Source organism: Balaenoptera borealis, assembly GCF_965194805.1.
Source record: "Balaenoptera borealis genome assembly, chromosome: 15".
Lineage (NCBI taxonomy): Eukaryota > Metazoa > Chordata > Mammalia > Artiodactyla > Balaenopteridae > Balaenoptera > Balaenoptera borealis.
In genome coordinates this window covers 89,018,277-89,044,079 of record NC_138871.1, presented here as the reverse complement: position 1 = coordinate 89,044,079, position 25,803 = coordinate 89,018,277, and the positions used below count along the sequence as shown (strand labels likewise).

The 25,803-nt window shown below is 40.1% G+C and overlaps 1 long non-coding RNA gene across 1 annotated transcript in view; it reads left to right on the top strand.

Annotated features, from left to right (window-relative positions):
* LOC309611751 overlaps window positions 1–25,160 on the top strand; it is a 63,282-nt gene extending 38,122 nt beyond the window's left edge. Inside the window, exon 3 of the long non-coding RNA XR_014234714.1 lies at window positions 153–25,160. This is a non-coding gene — a long non-coding RNA (uncharacterized lncRNA). The remainder of the gene's footprint in view (window positions 1–152) is intronic.
* The last annotated feature ends 643 nt before the right edge of the window (window positions 25,161–25,803 follow it).

Below are 25,803 nucleotides of genomic sequence, written 5' to 3'. Positions count from 1 at the left end.
GCTCCAGACGCGCAGGCTCAGTAATTGTGGCTCACGGGCCTAGTTGCTCCGCGCCATGTGGGATCTTCCCAGACCAGGGCTCGAACCCGTGTCCCCTGCATTGGCAGGCAGATTCTCAACCACTGCGCCACCAGGGAAGCCCCAACTCAAAGGTTTTTGAAAATTTATTTGTGTAAAAATTGTTAGATAGAAATTAAAAGGACGATGGCATCTGTGTGAAGATGAAAGTTAGGGTGATTAGGAGAGCAGTGGAGCCCTGGTTTTCGTTTTGATAAAACAGTGACTTCAGAATTCATTACTCTGATCTTGACATTTCAGGGCTAAGAAGCCTGCAGGTACCACGGGCACACACGTGTCTGTTCCACTGGTCCTTGTGTTCAGCGCGCGGTGAGTCAGGAATCAGGGAGCGTCCGTAATCCAACACAGGCAGCAGGACCCCGAGTATCGGATTTCCCCAAGGCCAGTCAAAGAGTGTGTACTGTTCAGAGGGGAACCATGCAAAGAGTGGAAATTAGGTCAGTGTGTTAGAGAACTAATTAGAACGGTCCCTTTATAAGAATCAGAAAATGTGTACTAGAGCTATTTCAGTAGATGTGGGGAGGATGTAAAAAGTAAGCAGAGCTTCGATGTGGACGCGGGGACACCTTTAAAGACAGAGATGCGTGTTTCAACTGTGAGGAAACACAGCTGTATTTGTTTATTAGGGGAAATAGTAAGTTATAAAAGCTCTCCCCGAACAAAATCACTTTCCTCCACTAAATGGAAGATGAACATAGGTGTCACATGGCAGACAGGCCATCGCCAATCCCTCTTGGGGGTTGGGGATAAACTTAGCAAAACCTTCAAATGTTTACTGTATAATGAGGTGTCAGAAACCTGGCCTGCTAAGTAATGTTGCCTCAAGAGTCTGAGAGGAAGATGGGTCTCAGCTTATTCCACACTAGGGACCAAATCAAACCCTTGGTGATTTTCATCAGCTGTCAGGAGCAGGCAGATATTTTTGCAGGGCTGGGCAGGAAATTAGGCTATTAAATTACAGCCTTTCTCCGAGAGGCGCTGTCGTTCTCTTCCCCCTTCCTACAGATGTTCTATCAAAGCAAGTCATTGTGGCCATTTATCTTGCCAAACTTAAAATACCTTCTCCAGAACTAATTTTTCCCTCAGTACTTGAGGTCTTTGTACTCTCTGTCTTGCTTCCCTGATCTCGTATGGATCTAAGATTAATTTGCACCAGCTAGGAGTTCAACAACAAAATCAATTTCAATTGGGTCAGACGGGGTCACTGTGGGCCCAGTAGTGTGAGGAAAGAAATAGATTATTATCATTCCAGAAGCACAATGCTAAGGTTCAGTATGAGGGGAGAGAAGCACATTCCCATAAAAGCAATAAATAATTCTTTTCAAAGCGTCAGAAACAAATAGGAATTGGGCTTGTTTTCCACCAGCCTTTACAGAAACTATACATACGCGGGTCAACTACGCCCTTGAGGAGGTGAGGAAAATTATCAAATGCGATTTGTGGTACCTTTGGTAGAATTGCATTAGGACCGTTTGCCCCTGTCACTGGCAGGACCACTGATAGATGTCCTGTCCTCTCTTTAGCATATTTAAATTAAGCACACACTTTCTATATAGAAATACTCTCTGGCATTTCACATGAAGCATCTTACAAGAGGACTTCAGAGCACTTCTCCTAAAAACAAACCTAAACAACGGTTGTATTTATTTCCCTTTGTCATTGAAATGAACCATCAGTGGAAACGGCATCCAGTGAGTAAATTAAAACCAAGCTCAGTAGGTCACATTTTTAACTTTTTGTTTGGTCATTGAGAGTAAAAGAAAATCAAGAATAAGCAGTGAAGTTTTCTCTGTTTCTTCCTTAAAAACGTCAAAATTTACAATGGCTCATGACAGTTTATTAGTTTAAAAATGTATTAGTTGCATGAAAACTATTCCTTATTACTCTTTACCTCTCTTCATTCAAAACGTATTAGTGGGTATCAGCCATGTAGAAATACACTGTGCTGGGTATTTAGAGCAATGGACAGATGAATCAACGCTGGGTCTCATCCTCAATGAGCTTGCTTCAGACTATCCCACACCTAAGAAATATGGGATTAACAAAGTAAGGTTACTTTTAATTGGAAAAAAGGTAATGCATTCTCTACATGTAAATGATTATTGTAGGTAGGTATAGGTATTATTTCATTTAATTGCCACAAACATCCTGGAAAGTTGTTGTATGACTCTGGTTTCAATCACACAGATTGAAATCAGTTCTAGCTTATTTAAACACAAAGGGATTTATTATAGGCTATCGATTGTCAGAAGGACTGAAGAAAAGCTAATCTAGGCTGAGGTTTCAGGGTTGATTGCCTTGATAACACACAGACTAGACTTACACCATCAAGGGAGCCGTTGGCCTGTGGAATCAGGACATGACACTTAATTCATGAACCCACGAAGCAGCCATTGGCTCCCAGAGCACATCACAGAATGGATGTCCCACAAACCCCCTCTACCCCCTAGGATCCATTCCCACATTCCAAGTAACTCTGATGGACAGAAGTGACAGTACATCTAGTATCTTTGCCTCTATTAGTCTGAAAAGCACAGTTTTTAGCTCTCCAGCCTCTACACTCCTGCACAGGTTTGGATCAACCAACCAGCAGTACCTGCCACAGCAGTTATGATCTATTTTTCACAGAAAGGACCAAATTTAGGGAAGATTTATGTAGAGCAAATTCCTTATAAAGCCCCAATGTAGCAGGGCTATGAGTCAAATATAACCCCAAAGCCTCTCTCCACCCCGTTTCACTCACAGTCAACCAACTGAGCAAAAATGTGCTTATGAAGTACTTCCGAGCATTTGTGGATTAAAGGGGAGCAAGACGCTGGTTCTAACTGGTGAGGAGGCCGAGTTCTACTGGTGATATTCACAGAGGTTCTCTGACGGGACAGGCACTCGGGATGTTCTTAGAAAGCACAGAATCTAAACGTGAGCGTGGAGAAGGAGAAGGGCCTTCCAGGGAGAAAAACACCACAACTGGGTGAAGACACAAAGGCAAATGATTACATGAGGGGCGAGTCTCGTTACAATGAAGAGAAGTGAAGAGCCTGGAAGGGGAGAAAGTGCACAGAAACGTGTGTTTTCCTCACTCTGGACTTTGCTCTCCAGTCGGGAGTCTGGCCTTAGAACGCCGCTGAGGTATCTGAGATGGGAAGGGACGTGGTCAGATTGATGCTTCAGGAAACTCAATCACTTCATCCATGCTCCTTCGTAATGGAATAAGAATTTTCCGTAAAGATGTGCTTACAGCACAATCAGAAGTGGCAACTGACCCAGTTAACGGGGCTGGACTCAGCTCCCGTGTGACCTGTCCTTGTGGACGGCGACCGTATGCCTGGAAGTCAGGATCCACGTGAGACGCACGGAGTCCTGTCTCATGTAAACGCAGCAGTGTTCGCTGTACACAAAACACTCATGTCTACAGACCTCTGTGATTGTACAAAGTGGTAGGGAAGGAAGCCCTTGGAATTCACAAAAGGAAGAAAAGATCAAAAAAAGTGAGAAGTGAATACAAATAGATGCTTGTAAATGTCTTTGTGGGGAAAATAATATACCTAAAGACCTGCTGTCCTGCATTTGGATAATTATAAAAGTGAAGTACAGAATGTGTCCATCACCTGGCTCTCCTGAATGTACATGAACTCGCTGAAACGGCATGGAAACATTCCTACATTTCCTGTGACTGGGGAAGGAGGAACTTCAGGAATTCAGTAGAATCCAATCTGCAGGCCACCAGCCTCCGATGGGAAGGTCCTGGAGCTAAATTACTGTCCCCCCGTGAATATGAATGCAACCCAAGCAAACCCTTCAGGAAGAGCAGCAAATCAGGAAGCCCACCCACCTGGTGGGGAGATGCTTGTTCTGTGCTCCCAGAGTCTGCTCTGGTCGTGGTTGAGGCACAGACGTGGGTTCTGGCACACACGTGCAGATGCACACACAGGCACACACACGCACCCTACACATGTGTGCACCAAAGCCCTAAGGTCAACGACATCCTAACTAACAAAAAGCCAGAGCCTTGGAACTTGCCCTTGGGCCCGTGCATTATAAAAGGCCAGCAGGGCAAACATTTACAGGAGAACGTCTATGGAGCTGGTCCTGGGGAAGCAACATTTCAGCCATCCCTTCTCCTGGTCATTCTAGCCCTACTGGCAAGAAAATTTAAAACGAGAAGGAAAAAATGAGAATGCTTATTCATGGAAAAGGTGTCAGATAAAAAGAGGTAATGATTTAATTGAACAAATGTAACAGGCCTTTTAAAATATATGTTTGTGAATGCCGAAGTTTGAATTTTATAACAGCCTTTCAACTTTCTAATGACCTAGGTAAGCCTTAATTTTGCCAATAATGGGGAAGGGCAGGAGGATGAACACAGGGGAAACCGACACAGTTGCCTTGCTCTCCATCAGGGAAGGATTATAGGGGGACATGGGAGAGGGGGAGGGACACGCCGGTCCTGTGTGAGGATTTGGGGGGCAAGAGACAAGAGGTGGCTGCAGCTTTGAGAAGGTCATTTGTAAAAGAAGAGATCAGTTCCAAGGATTTTATACTTTCAGCAATTATTTCAAATATAAGTTCTTCTTCCCTTTCTTCCCCCAGATCTTAAACAAATCACACGTTTGTGTTAGGGCAGCACCAGATGTGGACGTCCGTGTGTGCTGGGGAAAAGCACCCATGGTAAGGGGAGAACCTGGGGAAGAGGCACACATGGGGTTACATTCCTAAAATAATAATAATAAATAAAAGTGAAGAAGCGTATCCTCTTAAAAGAAAAATGAAAAATTCTCATAAACTCGGGAGACAGCAACACCAAATTCGGCAGCTGTAATTGAAGTTCCCTGTCTTTTACCTACTTAATGTCGCCGAGTAGAAATATCTGGATTTTACCCCCTGGACGGGAGTGCTGTGCCACTCCTCCTATTTTCACACTTAAATTTTCCTCTTTCCCATTCAGCTGGTGCCTTAAAACGATATTCACTCTAAGTTGACAAAGCATCCCCATGATATGGAGGTCCATGATAAAGCTGAACTTTAAAGTACATGACCTTGAATGCTAAGGTACACACACACACACAGATATATGAGTGTACACATGTGCACACATATACACATATATTCATGCATTTATGTACACATATGCAAACAAGTCTATGTACATGTGTTACACCTGCATGCACACACATGCATATACACACACAGATATATCAGTGTACACATGTGCACACATATACACATATATTCATGCATTTATGCATACACATATGCAAACAAGTCTACGTACATGTGTTACACCTGCATGCATACACATGCATATACACACACAGAGATATATCAGTGCACACATGTGCACATATACACATATATTCATGCATTTATGCATACACATATGCAAACAAGTCTACGTACATGTGTTACACCTGCATGCATACACATGCATATACACACACACAGATATTTCAGTGTACACATGTGCACATATATACACATATATTCATGCATTTATGCATACACATATGCAAACAAGTCTACGTACATGTGTTACACCTGCATGCACACACATGCATATACACATACACACACAGATACACACATAAGTATAGTTCCAATAGAGATTGTCATCAAAATATGACAGCACTTTTTTAACCCATTAAATGGTTAAGGAGGCGGGGTTTTTGAAATGATCTAACGTTGGCAGGAGAGCAGAAGCAACCCACACACTGCTGATAGGAAGGTAAATGTCTCTATGGAAGCTCATTTGACATGCTTATTGGAAACATTAATCATACCAGTGCATGGCAAGGTCTTCTGTTATTGGGATTTTATCCTAAATATAAACAAGAATTTACATATTGATTTACCTGCAAGGATATTCACTGCAACTCTGTTTATAAATAATGAGAAATTGAAAACAAAATACTCATTTTATAGTAGAGATTTGGTGAAGTAAATGGTGGTGAATACTTAAAATAGGACATGAAGCAGCCATTTAGGATTATATTATATTCATAAATGTAGTCACATATGAAGATATTGAGTGGAATAAAAATAGCTTATAAAACATGTTATGTACTATGAACACATTTATATAATGTAGTTATAAATATATATTGTAAGAGCTAGAATAATTTTTGAGGTGGAGAGAATACTGGTGATTTTTACCTACATTTCACTTATGTGTTTTCAAAATATTTTACTACTAACAAGTATATTAATGTATGATTTTATCATGGGCATATATAAATGTAATTTGTGCTACATATTTACACTCTGCTATTTACTGCTACAGGAATTTCTTCAACTTTTCTCTTTTTCTTAATATGCAGTCCCCTTCAGAAACTGGTCATAATTTTTAAAAAAAGTCTTTATTATAGTTTACCTCAATATTTTGACGATATCTGTAGTAGCAACATGTGATTATGAGATAAATCTGGTAAAACTATAGGCGATTAAGATGTAGCCTGCGATATTTTGGAAAATTTAATAAGTGCAGTTGTTAAAGTACTTCACCAGAATAAAGAGTAAATTGCCACATGATGGCATTAGAGTGAGGGATGTCATTGCCTTCCCTAAGTCACAAAAATGTTACCTTCCTAATCATCTGAAATTCTCATTTGGAGCCCTTTCCCGTCATGTAGAAAATTCAAATGTATTTGCCTGTGTGTGTATGTTTTTTCTATTATGTATTTGGTCATCCTATCCCCTTGCTCAGCAGCCTTCCACTTCAGTGAAGATGATGATTGTGGAAGAGAAATCTCCTTAGGTGTATGTTTTTTGTGGTTAGGACTCATGTGCCCAAATAATACATCTTGGAGAAGGTCAAGTCTGAAGTACAAAGGATCAGGAAATGTGACACGTTTCATCGAGACGGTGCCAGGTGCGGAAGAACCCAAGAAATCTGGGCTGGAGTCCCAGGCCCACCGTTAGAAATCTCTTTGTCTTCAGCCTGATTCTCATTCTCTCTGACTTTAGTGAACTGACGACCGAGTGAACTTCAAAATTCTTTCTCTGCTTCCTTCTTGCGAGTTTCACTTCACATGAATTGGCATGAGGACAAACTGAAGTCTCATGAGAATTTGACAAGTGTTAACATTTATCTAAATATTTAATATTGAATTAATAATGCATTTAATAATAATAAATAACTTAAATATTAAGTATAAGACAATCCTATCATTATCTTTAATAACTCTCTGGCCCCTTGTTCCAAAATGGAGTCACCTTCACAACAAAGCTCTTTCTTTGTCAACTCCTCAAGGCAAAAACAAATTACATGAGACCGAGGTGGGCTCCTTAAGTCTGCATTCCAATGCAAAGGGAGTAAAGAATAAAAATAAATTTTTCATCTGACACGTGAAGCAAAATAAAAATAGCAATAATAAATCAAATCATAATAAAAATCGTATAAACATGTATCACTTTATATGCCCGTGCTGAGCACTGTTGTAAATATTTTCCACAGATTGATTTATATAGTCCATATAGCAATCCTGTAAGCAGATACCATCATTATCTCCGTTTTATATTTGAAGAAACTGAAGGTGACATCTAGCATCTAACAGTCGGGTTCCATAACTGTCTCCTCTAACCTTATCCTCTGTGACTTCTCCATCTAAGAATCATTCTGAAGATAACCAAAGAAAAGAGACAGTTTTATTTTTTGTATGCTGTTCTCATTTGATCCTGTGTTCCAGTTGTGACTTTATAGAACACAGAACACTTTGATGAAAATGGAAGGGATTTCGAAGAAATGCCATTTCTTCTGAGAAGGATTTAGAGTCAGGTGGACCCAACCTTGAAACGTAAGTTCTGTTTCTCATCAGCTTTGTTGCTTTGGGCACATTTCTGAGCCTCAGTTTCTTCACATTAAAGTCAAGGAATAACAAGTATTTTGTGAGGAAAAGTAAAATATTTATGAATAGTCCTGCCACAAAGCCTTTCGGAGGAGGGGACCCTTAAACGCTGGAAGCAGCCTCGCCTACATCACATGGGGAACCAGAGCCTCCACTGCTCTGTAGGGCACCCCCTTGAGTGCCTGACGGGCCCATTTCCTGGGAACTGTCTGGCTGACATCACGTATATTTTCCATCATAACACAGCCCACCATTTACTAAGCTCAACCATATTCTCTTTGTCTGAGTACAATTTGTACTGAGAAACATAAAGATGTGGAATTGGGATCTTAGATAAATTAATGGTACAGTTCAAGGGTCAAAGCCGACAGACTCTGGAGCAGCTCTGTTTATTTCCTTCTCTTAGATTTATTTACTTTTAAAATTTTTCTCCCTACTTATAAACAAATCATAATTGTTTTCATTATTTTGCAAGGGCTCACTTTAGTTGTTTTCTGTTACTTTCAACAAAGAACTTGAACTAGTATGAGATCCAAGAGTCTCTTCTCACTCACTTATACTTTTTCCACTAACACACAGATCAGAGAATTTGGATGACTATCTTCACTGTGAACAATAGTGATGATATTTTGACTATAATGGGGTATAGACACATAGTTTTGCATTTCTTTCCTGAATTTAATGCTCTTTTAATATTTTATTTAATAGATTTGAAAAATTAGTGTTTCATGAGATCCTTTTTCCAGAATTAAATGTTCAATCTTTCACCAAACCTTAATACTTCTAAATCATTACGAGTTGCAGTAAATAAAAAACCCACGTTTATATATGTGTCTCATTTCACCAACAACTTGAAAATATCTGATATGAAAAATTAAAAGAAAATACTCCTGAATTGGCAGAATACTCAAGAATATATTGGTATTCTGCACAATGTTCATTGCAGCTCTATTTACAATAGCCAGGACATGGAAGCAACCTAAGTGTCCATCGACAGATGAATGGATAAAGAAGATGTGGCACATATATACAATGGAATATTACTCAGCCATAAAAAGAAATGAAATTGAGTTATTTGTAGTGAGGTAGATGGACCTAGAGACTGTCATACAGAGTGAAGTAAGTCAGAAAGAGAAAAACAAATACCATATGCTAACACAAATATATGGAATCTAAAAAAAAAAAAAAGGTTATGAAGAACCTAGGGGCAGGACAGGAATAAAGATGCAGATGTAGAGAATGGACTTGAGGACATGGGGAGAGGGAAGGGTAAGCTGGGACTATATGAGAGAGTGGCATGGACATATATACAGTACCAAATGTAAAATAGATGGCTAGTGGGAAGCAGCCGCATAGCACAGGGAGATCAGCTCGGTGCTTTGTGTCTACCTAGAGGGGTGGGATAGGGAGGGTGCGAGGGAGATGCAAGAGGGAGGAGATATGGGGAGGTATGTATATGTATAGCTGATTCACTTTGTTATAAAGCAGAAGCTAACACAACATTGTAAAGCATTTATACTCCAATAACGATGTTAAAAAAAAGAATATATTGGTATTCTGAATGTATTCACAGCATTCTAAAATAGATTTGTAGGACAAAATGTCAATACTTTGATCCAAAGAAGATTCTTTTTTTTAGTGTGTGTGTTCTTAAAGTTTTAACATTTTTCCTCCTCCCATAGTCATTTGGGGCATCTTTCATAATGAAATGCTGTTTTTAAGACAGGCTTTGAAATCCTAAGTGAAACAAAAATTAACAAGATCTTTGATTTGTGGTGCTGTATTTTGCAGGTCTTCGGGATTCCAAAAGTGTACAGAAGGTATAAGGGACATTTCTCTTCATCTGATAGATTCTGGTCTCTTCAAGGCTGGATGTGAGATCCAGGACTCAGACCTGAGATGAAAGGCCATGGCTTCTAGCCAATGACAACCTAACCTGAGGCTCACTGGCATTGTATTTCTAGACGGAGCCAAATTAAACCACATTATTACACATTAGTAATACTACAGCTTCCTAGAAAATTAAGTGTGTTTTGTTATTACAAGAACACACTGGCAATTAGTAGATGTGCTTGATTTAAAATTTTAAGATGCTTATTCAGTGTCACTGTTGTATAATATTATTCTATAGAGTTTCTGTCTTTTCAGCAGTTTCATTACAAGAGAACAACACCTATAGGCAGAAAAAGTTATGACTAACACACATACAATTAAAACATTGTGTAGCAAGCATTCTTTTTTTTTTGTTATGAGACATCTCCTTAATAAAATATGCCTATTATAAGAAGAATAACTTTGTTTTTTAAAAAGTTAATAGGTGGGTTGGTTGGGAACAGAAGCACGTTTTTAGTTAGCTATATGAGAATAAAAAGGAAGAAGGCTGGCCACAGAGGGACCACGTAACCCCTGTTGACACGGATATGATGCTTGCATGTGAAATAATGAAATATACACCTCCTCACTTGTGATCCCCTAAGTCTGATGTGTAGGTAGCCCATGAATGCAAAGTAAAAATAGAAAACGAAATTGCCAGCATTAAAATTCCCGGGAAATTCCTTTTACTCAAGTCTGTGGTGCCCATAAGAGACATATACCAACCAACACTGGAAGTAGCAATGAACCCAAAGCCTTGGCCCTCAGGAGCACAGGGTGCCTCTGGTCTAGCAGAATCACGTTTCTTTCAGCGATGAATTTCTTCAGCCGAGCAGAAAGAAGGGTCCCCTAGAGATCCAGCCTGGTGGCGCAGGTTCCTGGGATGTTGTTTCAGGTCAGGGCTGTGGGGTAGCTGCAACAGGGCTGTCCAGGGTGGTTCAGGGGGGGCTTGGATGATGAGTGAGCACCTGCACAGAGGACCTTGTGCGGCCACCCTGGGGCAGGACCCTCTCGAGTCACCACTGGAGCCCTTGGGTGGAAGCCAGTCCTGGGCTCGCTTCCTCCTCATGTCCAAATATGTCAGGTGAAAGTAAAGTGGACTTCAGTCCAAGGGTTTGCTGTAAACTAGGATCCCAAGTGAGAGTCCCTGTAATTTAGCCACACCTGTCTGCTCAGCTTTACTCTTCTGGGGTAGGTTTGGGAGATTTAGGCAAATTAAGAGTTCGATGAGAACTTTTGGCTGGTACCATTGAACTGTACCCATTGTCAGATAATGATGATAATAAAAGTATAATGATATTTCATCAATTAGGCATTTAAATTCCCAACTTTTGAAGTCCAGTACAGATTCATTGAAATAAGTCACTTCAAAGTGATTTGAGATGTTTTAAATCATACTTATATCTGTAGAGAGGAATAATAATATGTTAGGCTCTTCAAATGTTAAAAAAATAATCACTTTCAAAGAAAATATCATTTTGAGTTACTGACACACATCCTTACTTTTTGTTTTTCAAGTGAATAGTGGAATGAAACAGATTTATTTTAATTGATATTTTCAAGAAGTGAAAAATCTTTAAAAAGTGGTATGTTTTCCCATAAAACCACTAAAAGCAATCAAGTGTTAATATTAGTGATGTGTCTTCAAACACATGTATGATTACGTGTATGGATAATAGACAAAATGTCCTCCGTATGACATTTTATCTATGACTCATAGTTTACCTTGGGGTTCGCTCCTGGTGGTGTACATTCTATGGATTTGGGCAAATGTCTGATGACATGTATCCATCATTATAGATTCATAAGGGGTAGTTTCAGTGCCCTAAGCATTCTTTGTGCTCTGTCTAGTTGGTTTTTTTTTTTCTCTAACCCCTGGAAACCACTGATGTTTTCACTATATCCATAGTCTTACCTTTCTGCCTTGGGGTTCTCATGTCTCTCATGTACAGAAAGAAGAGTTTGCACAGCTATTTCGTAGACCATTAGTTGTCTGTCTCTTTCTGAGCATGTGGCCACCTAGCTAGAGATTACATTTCCCAGTTTTGCTGTAGATGTGGCCCTATGACTAAGTTTCTGCCAATAGAATATGAGCAGAAATTATGTATGAAATTGCCACTGATCTTGTTAAAAATGTTTTCTCCTCTCCACGGTCTCGAGCCAAATGTCGGGGTGAATCTTGATGTCTGCAGATAGAGAACAGACACTGGGAGCGAAGGAGCAGAAAGAGACCAGAAAAGCGCTTCTGAGTAACCCAAGAGGAAGAGCAGCCTCGCCAACCTGCATCAATCGTAATGTTAAATGAGGAATAAACTCCTGTTTTAGTAAAGATTTTGTGATCGGGGGCCCTTTGTTACAGCATCTTAAACTCTACCCTAGTATGCCGTTCTTTTATTAATGAAACTGAACACCACTTTGTTGTGTTATATTATTCTTTTTACATGATATTGGAAACATGCTAATATTTTTTTTGGTATATTCTATGTCAGTTTTTTTAAAAAAAAATTATAATGCTATTTTTGTTAAATATACATGGACGTGTGTGTATTAGCAATATTTTTTCTTTTCATCAAACTTTGAATGAGTTGGCATTATTGGCATTATGTACACTTGAATGTTGGACAAATTCCCCTATACAACTCTCATGGTGTGGTATTATGGGTACTGGTTAAGCCTTTGGCTTTCTTTTCAATATATTTCACAATAATTCACTTACTTCTTCTCTCTGTGCTCTTTAGAATATTAATGTTTTCATTTTAAAAGTCTACTTTTAAATAAGTCTTCAAATTCACGGTCATATATTTGGTAAATTACTCTCATAGAACCCACAATGCTTTCTCTGTGATTATTTACTAATTTAAACTCGCTGAACACGAGTGACTCCTGGCGTGGAGTTTGCACTTGCTGGGATTCTCCATTTGGCTTCACCACGTCAGTGTCGAGCACCAGTAAATGCTCTTTGGCACTAGCATCTAGCGGTTCTCACTCTACAGTCATGGGGATGGGGATTAAGACTCCACCAGGACATAAGAAATTTTAAGTTAGACTTTTCTAGACCCTTTAGAAATCCAAATGAGGGGTTGAGTTAAAAACAAACAAACGAACACTGAGGCATTGCTGGCTGCTATAGATTCAGGCAGTCTACACAGTTTGAACCTCCTGGATCTTTAATCAGCAATTTGAAGAAATTGCAATTTACCCCCGTCAGTTGCTCGTGGGAATGACTGCAGGACTCTCAGTTTATTCAAAGGAGAGCATCAGAAGGGTGTCTGCCTTATTAGACTTAGTTCCACAATGGTTTTCCTTGCAGAAAAAAAAAGTTGATGAGTTCTGCTAGTCTTCCTAGAAACCAGAAAAACAATCCCACCACAGGTATTAAGAAAAGATGGATCTTAAGAAGTCTGAATAGTGCAGAAAAGTCTATTGAGATTTGCAAGGCAGTGTTTATCACTACAGCAGACAAAAACCAACTCAAAAGCAAATGCCAACCCAAATGGAAACATCAACAGAGAGCTATAGACTCAGGGAAGGGGTGCAATAGGAAAAAAAGTGTGCGTTTACTGTCTACATACAATAGGTGAGGTGTTCAGCTAGGAGCTACACATGGACATAGCTGATTGATAACAGCTTTTGTGAACTAGTTCTCCCCATTTTAACTATGAAGAAACAGATGTGGACACAATCACAGATGCATAGTTCTTCTCATAGAACAGAACACTAAAAAGACTTTGACCTGGAGTACAGAAGTCTCACATTTTGTTCTATCAGCAACTAGTTGCATCTGCTTCCCTTGCCTTATCTAAAAAAATGAGAATGAATCATTTGCCATTCTTATTCAAAATATTTGTTGAGAATCACATATTATGATACATACATAATTGTTTGGAAAAGCAGAAACCACCAGCATTGATTTGCTTTTTTTTAAACTTTCTTATTGAAATAAAATATATATAACATAAAATTACCATTTTCACTATTTTTAAGTGTACAGTTCAGTGACATTATTTACATTCACGAGGTTCAATTTGCTTTTGTAGCTGATAAGATTTCTGTTTGAGGCATGGTGTGACTAGTGAACCGAAACATCATGATTGTCTTATTTTGGCTCAGAACAGGAAATAGTCAATTATTGAAAAGGATCCTTCCCAGAAAAGATGGTAGAATGTTTTTTTCCAAAATTAGCTGTGCAGGGGTCTTCAAAAATCACATAGTTCAACTGAGGTATAAACAGATTAAATGTCTTGTCAAAGCCACACCTTTAGATGGTGCAGATGTTGCAATCAAATTTGATGAGCTAAAATTTTAGCAAGATCCATAACTTATGTACTTCAGGAAACAGCATGAGTTATCTACTACTTAATGGCAATTAATGGACTTTGTACCAGAGTTTGGTAACTGCCCTGTACATCGTCTTGAGTAATGACCTTAAATCAATTCCAAACTGTGGAATTCTCATCCAAACACAAAACCCTTTTTTTGAAAGGAACATTATTAAGTGTCTACAGTAGTGATATGTACAATAATTGTTTACCATTAGTCGGGCTTTTTTTAAAACGGCTCTAGCTCTCCAACAGTCTGATTCTAACATTGAAGCTTCATGTTTGTTTTAGTGTTTTAACTGTATTGGATCTTTGTTTAACCCTTTTAACTCAACACCAGGGCCAGCTTTATGAGGCGCAACTCGTGAAGGCACAAAGGGTCCCACACGGATGCTCTGCTGTCCCAGAATTCCTAAGAATGTCATCTTGGAGCTCGTGTTTTGTAAGGGAAGTCGTATGGCATAGCAGGCAGGTGATCAGAGGACAGACAGACAGTATGTGTCCACCTCGCGTCTGTCTTCCTCTCTGTCCTCCTGGGGCGTTTATGATGCCATCAGGAGCATAGGATTCCAGAGGACCCAGGATGTGGAGTGTGGGATGAGACTCAAAGCAATGCAGGCCAAGTGTGTGACATCTGCCACGGAGTAAACAGGGCCACTGACGGCCCCAAGACGCCAGAACTTGCTTGAATGCAGAGAGAAGGTAATGGCGTTCTGAGGAACACCAATGACCAGGGAGTCTTAGCCTGTTCTTTCTCACTCATTTTATTTCTCTGTGTTTGCCAACTGCATACACTGAAAATGATGGAAGGAAAGGGAAAGATGGACAGCCCTCAGTTTTCCTCTCAGTCCTTCGTTTCTCATCATAAGCCTAAGGTGGAGAGCGTTGGGGGGATATGTGTGTAACAAGAAGTGAAATAAAGACAGAGAGTTTTGTGCTACGTTTCCACTGGTAAGAATGAAACATATATGCATGTGTGAGCCATGGAATATAAATCGTATAATTTTGGTGATTTTGCATACGAGTTAAATGGTGAAATACAAGCTAATAATTAAATTAAAAAAATCTTTCCTTATGGAGAATATTAAAGAAGCAAATAAAAACATCGTAAGTTGAAAAAGAAACTACACAATAAAGGGAAAGCTATATATTTTAATATTTTTAATGACAACCTTTTTCTGCTTTTTGAACACGGGGCCCTACATTTTCCTTTGCCTTGAACTTTGCAACTTATGTAGACGACTCTGCTCAAAGCACTACCAAATTTGACTTTGTTAAATGTTAAACGTGGTGATATATTATGGTTTTGATTCTAAGTGAAAGGCACAAATGTTGTATAAAATTCTAAATTGTTCCTGCATTTTTTTCTTTTTGTGTTTCAGTGCAAATAAGAAAAAAAGAAAAAAGAAAAAAGAAACCCACATGAAGTAAATTTACCTTGAACACATCAACCATTAACAAGAACAGGCAAAGTACTAAATATGTTTTTATTGTAATTAATATAGTTTGAAAGTTTTATCATTTCTCCCAAAATACCTAAGTTCATCAATCTCCAGTATAATGTAAAATATGATCCCCTTTAGTGACAAGTCAGACCTTATGCGTCTCAGTGAAGGATCTTCACAGCACCAAGGTTTTGCCAGGGGCTGTGAAAACCATCTCACCCTTCATGGGCACCCACAGACCAGCCCCTTTATTTTGTCTTCTCTTTTCCACCCACTGGATGATCGCTCATTTCTTATGTAGTTCTCAGGCACCACATTGCTACCTTTAACCTCAATCTAAGCAAAACCATCTGCGAAAACAGTTTTAGTAGAGAGGTTTTGTTTTTGAAATGCATTAAAATAAATGCCTAATTTTCGAAATAAAAAAGGTGTGTAATCCTTTTCCACTTTGATTCCACATGTATATTCACTTAGGATGGGCAGAAATAAAAATTAGTTTGCTGACTTTTCAATCTTGAGAAATTTCTAAAGTAGAAAAAAAAAAGTTTTTGCATCACTTGGTGACATGTTTTATGTTGATGATTTGTTCAAACCCCTAACTGTCTTTGACTGAATAACACACAAAAAAGGAAAATATTATCTAGGGCTTCACTCTCCTCCTGCGTCCCATGAAACGCTCCACTTGGCTGTCTTTCCTGGATATTTCTTAGGAAACCTGCAGTCTTACTTCTCCCTCTGTTTAAGATTCTCACCTCCTCCACCTTCTCAGGGCAGTGAACGCCACTATGTGGGGCACCAGTATCTCAAGGAAAGCATCCCCCCCTCCTCCTTGACCTGTTTCTCGAGCATTCCATACCATAGACTGGCAGCTCTTCTGGAAGACCTTCCATCGCCTTGAACCAGAATCTTTTTCCTTGAAAATTTACCCCTCGGTCCTTACTTCAGTTTGGAGGTGGGAGAAGGCGGCATAAACGCACTTGTTGCATTTCACTCTCCAGTGTAATTATTCTACTTCCTACATCTCCTCCGGGCCAGGTGTCTCCTTCAGGATCCTCCCAGAGGGCAAGTTAATCAGTTCTGTCTCCACTCTCCCCCTCTCCTCTCATCTCATCAGGAGAAAAAGCTCTTCTCCTGGATCTGAGCAAATGCCGTCATCGTTCTCAAACTGGCTTTAGAAATGGATCGGTTTTGAAAATGCATAAATTATTTTGTACTTTGCTCATGACAAGCCAGCCCCGGCTGTGATTTACAGAGTAACTGGGAGTGGCTTGCCAGCAAGCTTCTGCCGGCTCCTGCTTTGGGGAAGGCAATCATCTAATGAAATCCATGAAAATGGCGTTAAAGAATTTGGGAGGAATTGTGCAAATGCAAATGCTGTTAGAAAAGGGGCTTAAAGAACCCCTCCCTGTCTGCCTGGGGTGAGTTCATGTTGACTCACAGCACACACTTTCACAATCATATTTTCTTGACTCAAATAGGCAGTTGGCTTCTCTCCCTTTATTTCAACTGATCTAACTCAAAGCTTTGAGGGGTTCCAAGACGGATAATTGGAAGATTCACTCTTTCACTATTTATCAGCTGGCAATTCAGCATTTCGTTTGAATATTCAGCTTTACATGAAGACACCTTTATCCGCCTATGAATTTACAGTTTCCATAAACTGAAAGCATTTCTGTGGCTGTTCTAATCCACAGAGGAAAACACTTTTTTGGAGCAGAGGAGTTCAACCAGAGGCCAATCTTGGAATATATGTGAGGAAGAGAGAGAAACAGGAGAGGAAGAAATCTCGATGTTCCATTGGAGAGAAATAAAAATAGCTGTGAATGTTATCATTTTCAAGTCGGTACTAGGAACTGGGAGATGTGATCCAAATACCAAGCTACAGCAGGGTGCAGCCTCACCAAATAAAGGCCTGTGGTAGGCGTGTGGTGAAGGAACGTTATTATCAGCCGTGTCCAGAGCGGCAGGCGGCCAGGACAGCCAGCAGTGCTTTCTCCCCATCTGCTGGCCCTGCCGGCCTAACTTTGCAGATTCGTCTAAAGGGGAACCCTAGCATGGCTGTCAAATTGTAGGGGCATGGGGGAGGCGTGGGGAGGGGTGAACATTTCCCAAACCCGGGCAGTCTTAAACACTGTTTTCCTGAGCACAGGAAAGGAATCAGGCTTGTTGCTTAAGATGATAACAATGGAACATCTGCCTTTTTTGTTTCGTTCCAGTAATTTGAGATTCTCAGTACAGCCCCTCTTTCAAAAATGACAGTTGATATTTAGACTCACATAGCATCTCTAGTCTGGAAGAATGAAAGAGCTAACGCTAACGAAGAGAAGCCTCCACATTCTCAAAGCCCCGTCTTTGCTTAGCATCTCCTGTGCTGAAAGAATACCCGCCTCCCCTGCAACACGCTACTGGGGATGGGAGGTTAGGATGCGTAAGATAGATACATAGATATTACATATTTTGAATAAAAAGAAGGATTTAGGATGAAAAATAAGAGACAGATTTTAGACGTAAATTTTCTTAATTGGAGAAACCATCTATCCTGTGATAAGGCAAAACTGGCATCAGTGTTTATAACGGTAGATGCTTGACACAAATCCTTTGCGTGTTTGGGCAACACCCCTGCAGAGCCAGCCGTTCAGTGCAGAGAGAGCTTTATGACAGACTGAAAGCATAGCCATTTCCTACCTCGTGCCCAGCACTGTATTAAACACAAGGGACCTTCTAAAAAAACCTCAGGCCAGATCCCTAAACTCTAGAGCTGGGAATCCGTACACCAAATGAGATTTTCATGAAAGAAAAATTAAAGGCCACTGTTTATGTGTGCCAACCATGGGCAAAGGGTTAGTGGTAGTACGGAGAACTACTGCTTCTCCACTGGGAGACGTTCCATTGCCTTTCTCAAAGCACTGCCAGCCTCACATTTGGGCAGGGAGGTAGCTTTTAAGGAAATTACCCCCATATTACTATTGCCATTATTGAACGCAGCAGACTAAGTTGTCTACCATCTTGGCTTCAGCTGGATTTCTCTCCCAAACCTCTTGCTAAGTTCATTTCTAAAGACTTTGTTTTAATATTCAACATGAAGATCTGTATCCCACAGATTCACAGACTCGCTAAAAAAACGTGTTATTGTATTCAAACAAGTCGAAATAACATACACAAATTACATACTCTCTAAGCCTCTTTTTAGGTGTGCCGCTGGCTTGGGTATTCATACTGGAATTTACTTTTTTCTTTTTTGGTAAATTCACATCTTCTAACAAGACTTGGGGTAGATCTCTGTAATACTTCATATTGATGTTGCAATATTACATATTAAACTTCTTCCTTAATTAAATTGAAAGTGTGAGATTATATTAGAAAGTTAAACAGTAATGAAAGTGGCTGCCATCCAACAACCACAACTTTCTTTCTTTTCATTTTGCTTGATGTTGCTATAAACGCTGTTTTGAGCTTTCTCTTTTTCTTGAAGCCCATGCCTTTTCTCCTCTACATGAATAGTTCATACTCCTCATACTTCCCAAATAATTATTCTCTTATTGTGCCAAAAACAGGCCAGTGATGTGTCAGGAAAACCATAGCATCATGCAGGACAGAAAAAATATGGAAAGCAGATTCACTGAGGAGTGTAGGTCTGGGGTCGAACTGACTGTTCTAACTCCTGCATTCGCATGTGATTGATACTGAGCACGGCTGTAAGATGGGTTTAGACTCGTCTTTCTCTTCGAGGAAAAGCAAAATTCAGGAGGCACACACTCCGCATGGCTGTGCCTATCGGTACCTCCTGCCTCCAATTCACCACGTTATGTTGATGTACGAAAGGTCTTCAGGGCAGGTCACTGCCACCAGACCGCTTGTTATTCTCTGTCTTAAGGTATACACTAGAGAGTTTTCAACCGCGTTATTCTGAGACCGAGTCTGCAAGTAGGCACTCTACCAGGGCAGTGATGCAGCCCGGCTGGCGGCGCTCCAGAACATTCAGGCCGAACATAGGCCGTGCTGTCTAAGCAATGGCGTGTTGTGCCTGCCGCCTTGACAGCTGCTGGAAGACTTTCTATTATGACCCCACTTAGAAAATCACAGCACAGTGAAGTATGGACTTAGAGTGTGGCAGAAACGTGTGAACCACTGTGGAGGCAACTGTATGATCAGCCACATCTGGGTTACAGGTGTGAATATGATGCTTGCATCGCCTGCTAATTAATGTCTAGAGAAACACATCCCTAGTGAAGTGCTTCCCCCAAAGTTTTAGTGTGAAAGGGAATCACAGCCTGTGTTTGGAGACTTACATCATGTAGCCACGCAGATCTTAGAGGGAAAAAAAGAAACACATCTGAAACTTAATTGACATTTTTAAAGATATAAAATGAAGATGATTTTGTTGTTAATATCACATTATCCCAGGGAAACATTCCATTCCATTGACGGAGATTTTTGTTCCAAAACCCAAATAAGGAGATGAAAGCTGACAACTAAGAAAATGTGCATTGAACAGGTACACATTCTGGGTGGGACTTCAGGTTGTTCAGAATTTCTTTGATGCTCTGGTTACCCAAGTACTTCTTTTATAGATATAAAAGAGTGGCCAGCTGCTGTTAACTTAACAAATGTTCAACTAAGGACTATGGAAGAGCGAGAACTACAGTGCTGGTACCCTGGATTCCAGTGAGCAGCTCGTGGTGGGCTCAGCCTGTGCATGATACGAGAAGTGAGTTCCCACGGAAGAGTGTGGGCAACCATCCTGGTTCCATGATGGGTTCTACCTGCCCCCATGGAGGATCAATGGACACTCCTGTCACTCTTCATTCTGCTAGTCGACCAAGAGAAATACAGGCTAGGCTCTGAAAACACAACTGGACAATCCCCCAATCGAAACCTCTTATGCAATTATTATTCTTTAAGAGAATCTAATCTAGAGAAACAAGAAAAGCTGTGGAGAAATCTCAACTTGTGAGAAAGATCAGCCCTTAGACACAGACTTAAAATGCAAAGGCTGTGTAACATAGGTACTTTCACCTGTATTGGTGTGTTTTGAGTTTTCTTCAGATCACAAGGACTTTTCATGAGTTCTACAAGTGCCTCTTCCTCATCTCTCATTTCCCCTTTAGATTCAGAATGCATTCAACATTTTTTTTTTCTGTTGACTTGGAAAAAATTACCTATTCTTTGTTCGTAGGAGGAGGAACTAAGAGTTTCCCAGGAAACACTAGGAAGTGTCTGGTATCATAAAGATTCTGCTGGTCTTCTTCATTGGGTTTATTGCCTCCTCAGTCTCCTCTTTTCACTGAACTCATTCGCTGGGAGGCTCCTTTATTATTTCCTCTTAAGTCTAGCTCAAGTCATGGTGCCTTCTAACTCCACTCAAAATTCTGTAATAATTACATGTTTTCTAGCAAATAAAGCCCAAATACCTTAGTTGGTATTTAATCCCCTTTAAAATATAACCTCTGTTTATGCTGGTCTCATATCTCATTAGCACCACAAAGATCAATATTTCAAAAACCTGTGCCATGCCCCGCAGAAATCAAGCTTCACAATATTTCCTCTGTTTGAAATATGCCTCCTTCCTCTTCGTCCTTGTCCCTCAAATTGCTACTTATCCTTTAAGATTTCTTTCAAAGTCTATCTCAAAATCTCCATAAATGTGTATCTTAGCCAAGTAGAATGACTTCCTCTTTTGAAACGATATATATATATATATATATAAACAGTTCTGCCAGAACTGTACCACCTTTGTCCAGGGACAGGTAATACATTTGTCTTACTCATATGTGTGTGTCTCCTATAGAACTTAATACATTGAACATACAGCTAGTGTCTAATTTGTTCATATGTCATCTCATTTAATCCTCTTTACTACCATGGAAGATTAGTATTGGTAATAACACTTTATAGAAGAAGAGGAGAATCAAGGAGGCTAAGTTAATTTATCAAAGGTGTGGTTTTCTTCAAGGGCAGGTTTGAAATTTGACCCCCCTTGTCCCTCCAAGCTCTAGGTGTGCTTACTACATGACATCTTTGTTTTGGAAGGAATGGTTTTGGATGATTGTTCAAATGACTAGTGTAATGAGGTACGGCACCTCTACCAGATTACCTCAGTACTCTCGGTTGTAACTTCCAGAGCCAAGAAAATGTCATGTTAAGGACATATACTATTACTGTACAGCTTTACAATATTAACTCTTAAAGATTTTATAATTAATTTCTTCAACGTTTGAAGCAATTAAGGGCAAATGCAGAATCAAGTTACAGAAACATCACTGACACAGCATCATAGGAAGTTCTCCCTGTGGTGGGTTATCTGGAACCACCTGCACATTTCCAAAGATGCCATCGTACCTCTACTGTCACTTGACAGTCAACCCTCCATGAACACTTGCAAATGGTGGGAAATTTCAAACCTGCTTCAAGGAGACAGAAAAATAATGGCACCCTTTGTTTCTTGTGTATGCTACTATTGGAATAAGTTAGTATTGTGTAATAAGTTACTTATGTGTGTAACTATTGGAATAAGATATTTCACCTTCTCTCCTTTTATCTCATCTTTTCTTTACTTATACTTTTATCAAATATACAGCAAAAATTCTCCTTTCTTTGTGAACTTTACAGCACTCTTTTTCCTAAATAATATAAGAATTACAAGATGTTGATTACTAAACAACAATGCTAAGAAATTTACATGCATCACCTATAACGTTTATACTGATTCTGAAATACAGGTTTATTATTCCCATTTTACATATATAAAGAAATAAAAATATCTGCTTTTTGTCAAACTTATTAATTGATAGATTTTAATTATGAATGTATTTTTTGAACTAGACTATACACCTGTTGTTAGAGAATCAAATACTCCCCATAATACATTTATGGTTTTGTACCTGTATGTTGCTGCATTCAAAATTAGTATCGTCACTATAGTAAAACAGGTAGAACCTCAGGTTGGAAATATCCAAAATTAGAAGTACTAATGTGATCTTTATAAAATAATTCCCTTTTCTCATACATTCTCAAAGATTCAAAAGTAATTGATCCATTCATTTTCTTCTCCTTAACCTTTAGATATATAAATAGACCACATCAATGGGATTTACTTGTTTTTAAAAATCATGAGGATGTGAGTATAAAATGGTCTGAGCTCACAGAAATTACTATAAAAGAAAGTACACAAGATTCGGTATACTTTTCATCCTATGATAAAGGTAAAAAAAATAAACATGTAATTACGATGAATCATAAACCAAACAGTATTTGTTACCATGTGTTCTCACTCTAACTGCCTTGTCAGTTGAGGAAACTGAAGTTTCAAGAAGTTAAGAAACCAACAGGCAGAACACACACGAACTCCTTCTTGTATTGTGTTTCATACGCAGCCACACGTGCATGTATACGCAGACACGTGTGCACACACGCACGCTTGCACACTCTGTGTTAGCTTTCAAGGTTAGTGCCTGACCCTCCCCACTGGTGTGGTCCAGCTGCAGACTCCAGCCTCTCAGCGTTCAACTTGAAGGGACACAGCGCCTGCCCCGTGGGGTGGGTGGTAACTCTTCCGTAAGGTTCCACGTGATTCTCCTCCAATACCTGGTTATCTGTAGTTTAGTTCAAATTCTCTCGATGCAAAACAAAACCAAACAAGAAAAAAAGTGTAGTTTGTGTGTTCTGACTGGAAACTGATAAACATACATACATACACACATACTTCTTTCATCCTAGTTTTGGAAGAAGAAAAAAAGCAAAGGGGAGACACAGTTGGACCACGTTCCTCCTGTCTGCTCCGCCAGCTTCCTGGGAGCTGTGCTGACTGCGTACGTCACCTCAGCTGTAGGACCTCAGTTTCCTCTTCTGTTAAAAAAAAAGGACGTTCTACAGCCAGCTCCAGGACTGCATAAATTAGTTGACAAGATGTAAGCAAAGGGTCCTAGTACAGTGAGACACACTGAGGCACGTAGCAGGTCCTTGACAAGTCAACTGACTCAGGGAGCTGCTGTGCAATGACTTAAAATCCCTCCCTTTCCTCAGTCAGTGACAGTGTCTCTAGCTGTTCCCACGTGGAGGTGGGCACCTGCAAACAGGAAATAGAGCCCAAAGATCCACCCTGGGGTAAAGTGAACCCCAGGAAGAGAGAAACAGCTTTCCAATGATGATAAGCAAAACGATTCTGAGTTTAACTCTTTGGAAAAGTTATTTCATAACTATGAATAATGGTGAAGTGTGATTCTGTGATGAAAAACCTATAAAATATCATTCCAACTGACAGCTTTGGGATGCATTTTATAATGTTTGTGGTTGATGATTTACTAGATATGACAGTATCTTTCTGTAATATAAAAAATATACAAGAACTATCATTCCACCAAGACTACAGAAGAACAGTTTTTGTGATACTATGAAAGTGCATGCAGCTCAGCAGAATTGGAAACAGTGTTATGAGGCATTCAATATACCATGAAAAATGAGCTTTTTCCTATGAATTATCATTCTAGGAGGCTACAGCCCAGATAATTCAGGGATATTTCTGAGGGTCTGCTGCATGGCAGGAGGTGTGCAGGGCCCTGTGGAGAGGACGGTGGCCTTTGTCACTTTGTCACTGAGTGCTAGGTCCTCCCATTCATCACCTCTAGGACCCCCTAGAGCAACAATTTCAGACACGTAGGGGGGGCTTGATCATAGCTGGGGGATGCTTCTTTGAGATCCCAGAGAGATAGATGGATTTTTATCACACTAACATGTAGGAACACTCCCAAATTTCCAAATGTATTGATTCTAACTAAACAATAAGCAATGGCACCAGGTCAGGATGGCCCCTACCTAACCAGGGATGCCATTACATATCCCATCTCCCCAAAGTGGTGATGTCCAGGTGAAAATCTATGGGAAGTTACTTCCTTCTGATAATAGTTGTCAGCTCGGACTGCTGTAACAAACATATCAGGGACTGCAGGGCTTAAACAAGAAACATTTATGTCTCAAGGTTCTGGAGGCTGGTAAGTCCAAGATCAAGGTGCCAGCGGATCCACTGTCTAGTCAGAGCTCTTTCTGACTTGCAGATGGCTGTCTGTCATCGTATCCTCACGTGGCAGAGAAAAGGGAAGAGAGAGAGAAGAAGCAAGCTCTCTCTTGGTGGCTCTTCTTATAAGGGCACTAATTCCATTCACGAAGGCTCCACCTTCATGACCTAAGCACCTCCCAAAAGCCCCACCTCCCAATACACATTGATGGGTAAGATTTAAACATGAATTTTAGGGGGAACACAGACATTCAGTGGATAGAAGAGTATTCCTCAAATCTATGCTCTAGGAACCATATTCGTGCATTCTGGCAAAGGATTCTCAAGTTTCAGCTTGAGCATATTGCTTACATTAAATGAGTGAGTTCTCTGTCACTATTCTCCAAATTAAAAGTTATTGCAATAATGTTTCCTGAGGCCCCTGGTTTGATGACCCCTAAACTTTGTCATTCAGGCAACGTTGCAAACTCTGAATTAAAACACTAAGTCTGGGCTTCCCTGGTGGCGCAGTGGTTGAGAATCTGCCTGCCAATGCAGGGGACACGGGTTCGAGCCCTGGTGTGGGAAGATCCCCCATGCCGCGGAGCAACTAGGCCCGTGAGCCACAATTACTGAGCCTGTGCATCTGGAGTCTTTGCTCCGCAACAAGAGAGGCCGCGATAGTGAGAGGCCCGAGCACTGTGATGAAGAGTGGCCCCCGCTTGCCGCAACTGGAGAAAGCTCTCGCGCAGAAACGAAGACCCAACACAGCCAAAAATAAATAAATAAATAAAATTAAAACAAACAAACAAACCAAAAAAAACACTAAGTCCTAGTCTCCTGGGATTTGGGGACTGTTGCTTGACATCCATAACCTTTGTTTTCCCATTTGTATAATTTGTTTAATAAATGAGCATGTTCTCTGCCAGGCTTGTGCCGATTGTTAATGAGAAAAGGTCATAGATTAATTTATAAAAAGGAAATAAATGAGTCTGGGTAACTTCCATGTGCTCAGGACTATGTGTGTTGCTATTTTGGAAACATTATTTTCACTTTTTTTAAGCCACACAAACAAATTTATAAAGGTTAGGTAATTTGTCCAAGGTCCATGAGAAAGACATTAAATAACTAATAGAGCCTGAATCCCACCCAAGTTTGAACACAAAACACTGGCCATTTCTACAAGGCCATACTCTGAAATGAGATCTCTTCCAGCACACATATGAAAGTCTGTGGCTTTGAAGAAGACCTTCTCTACC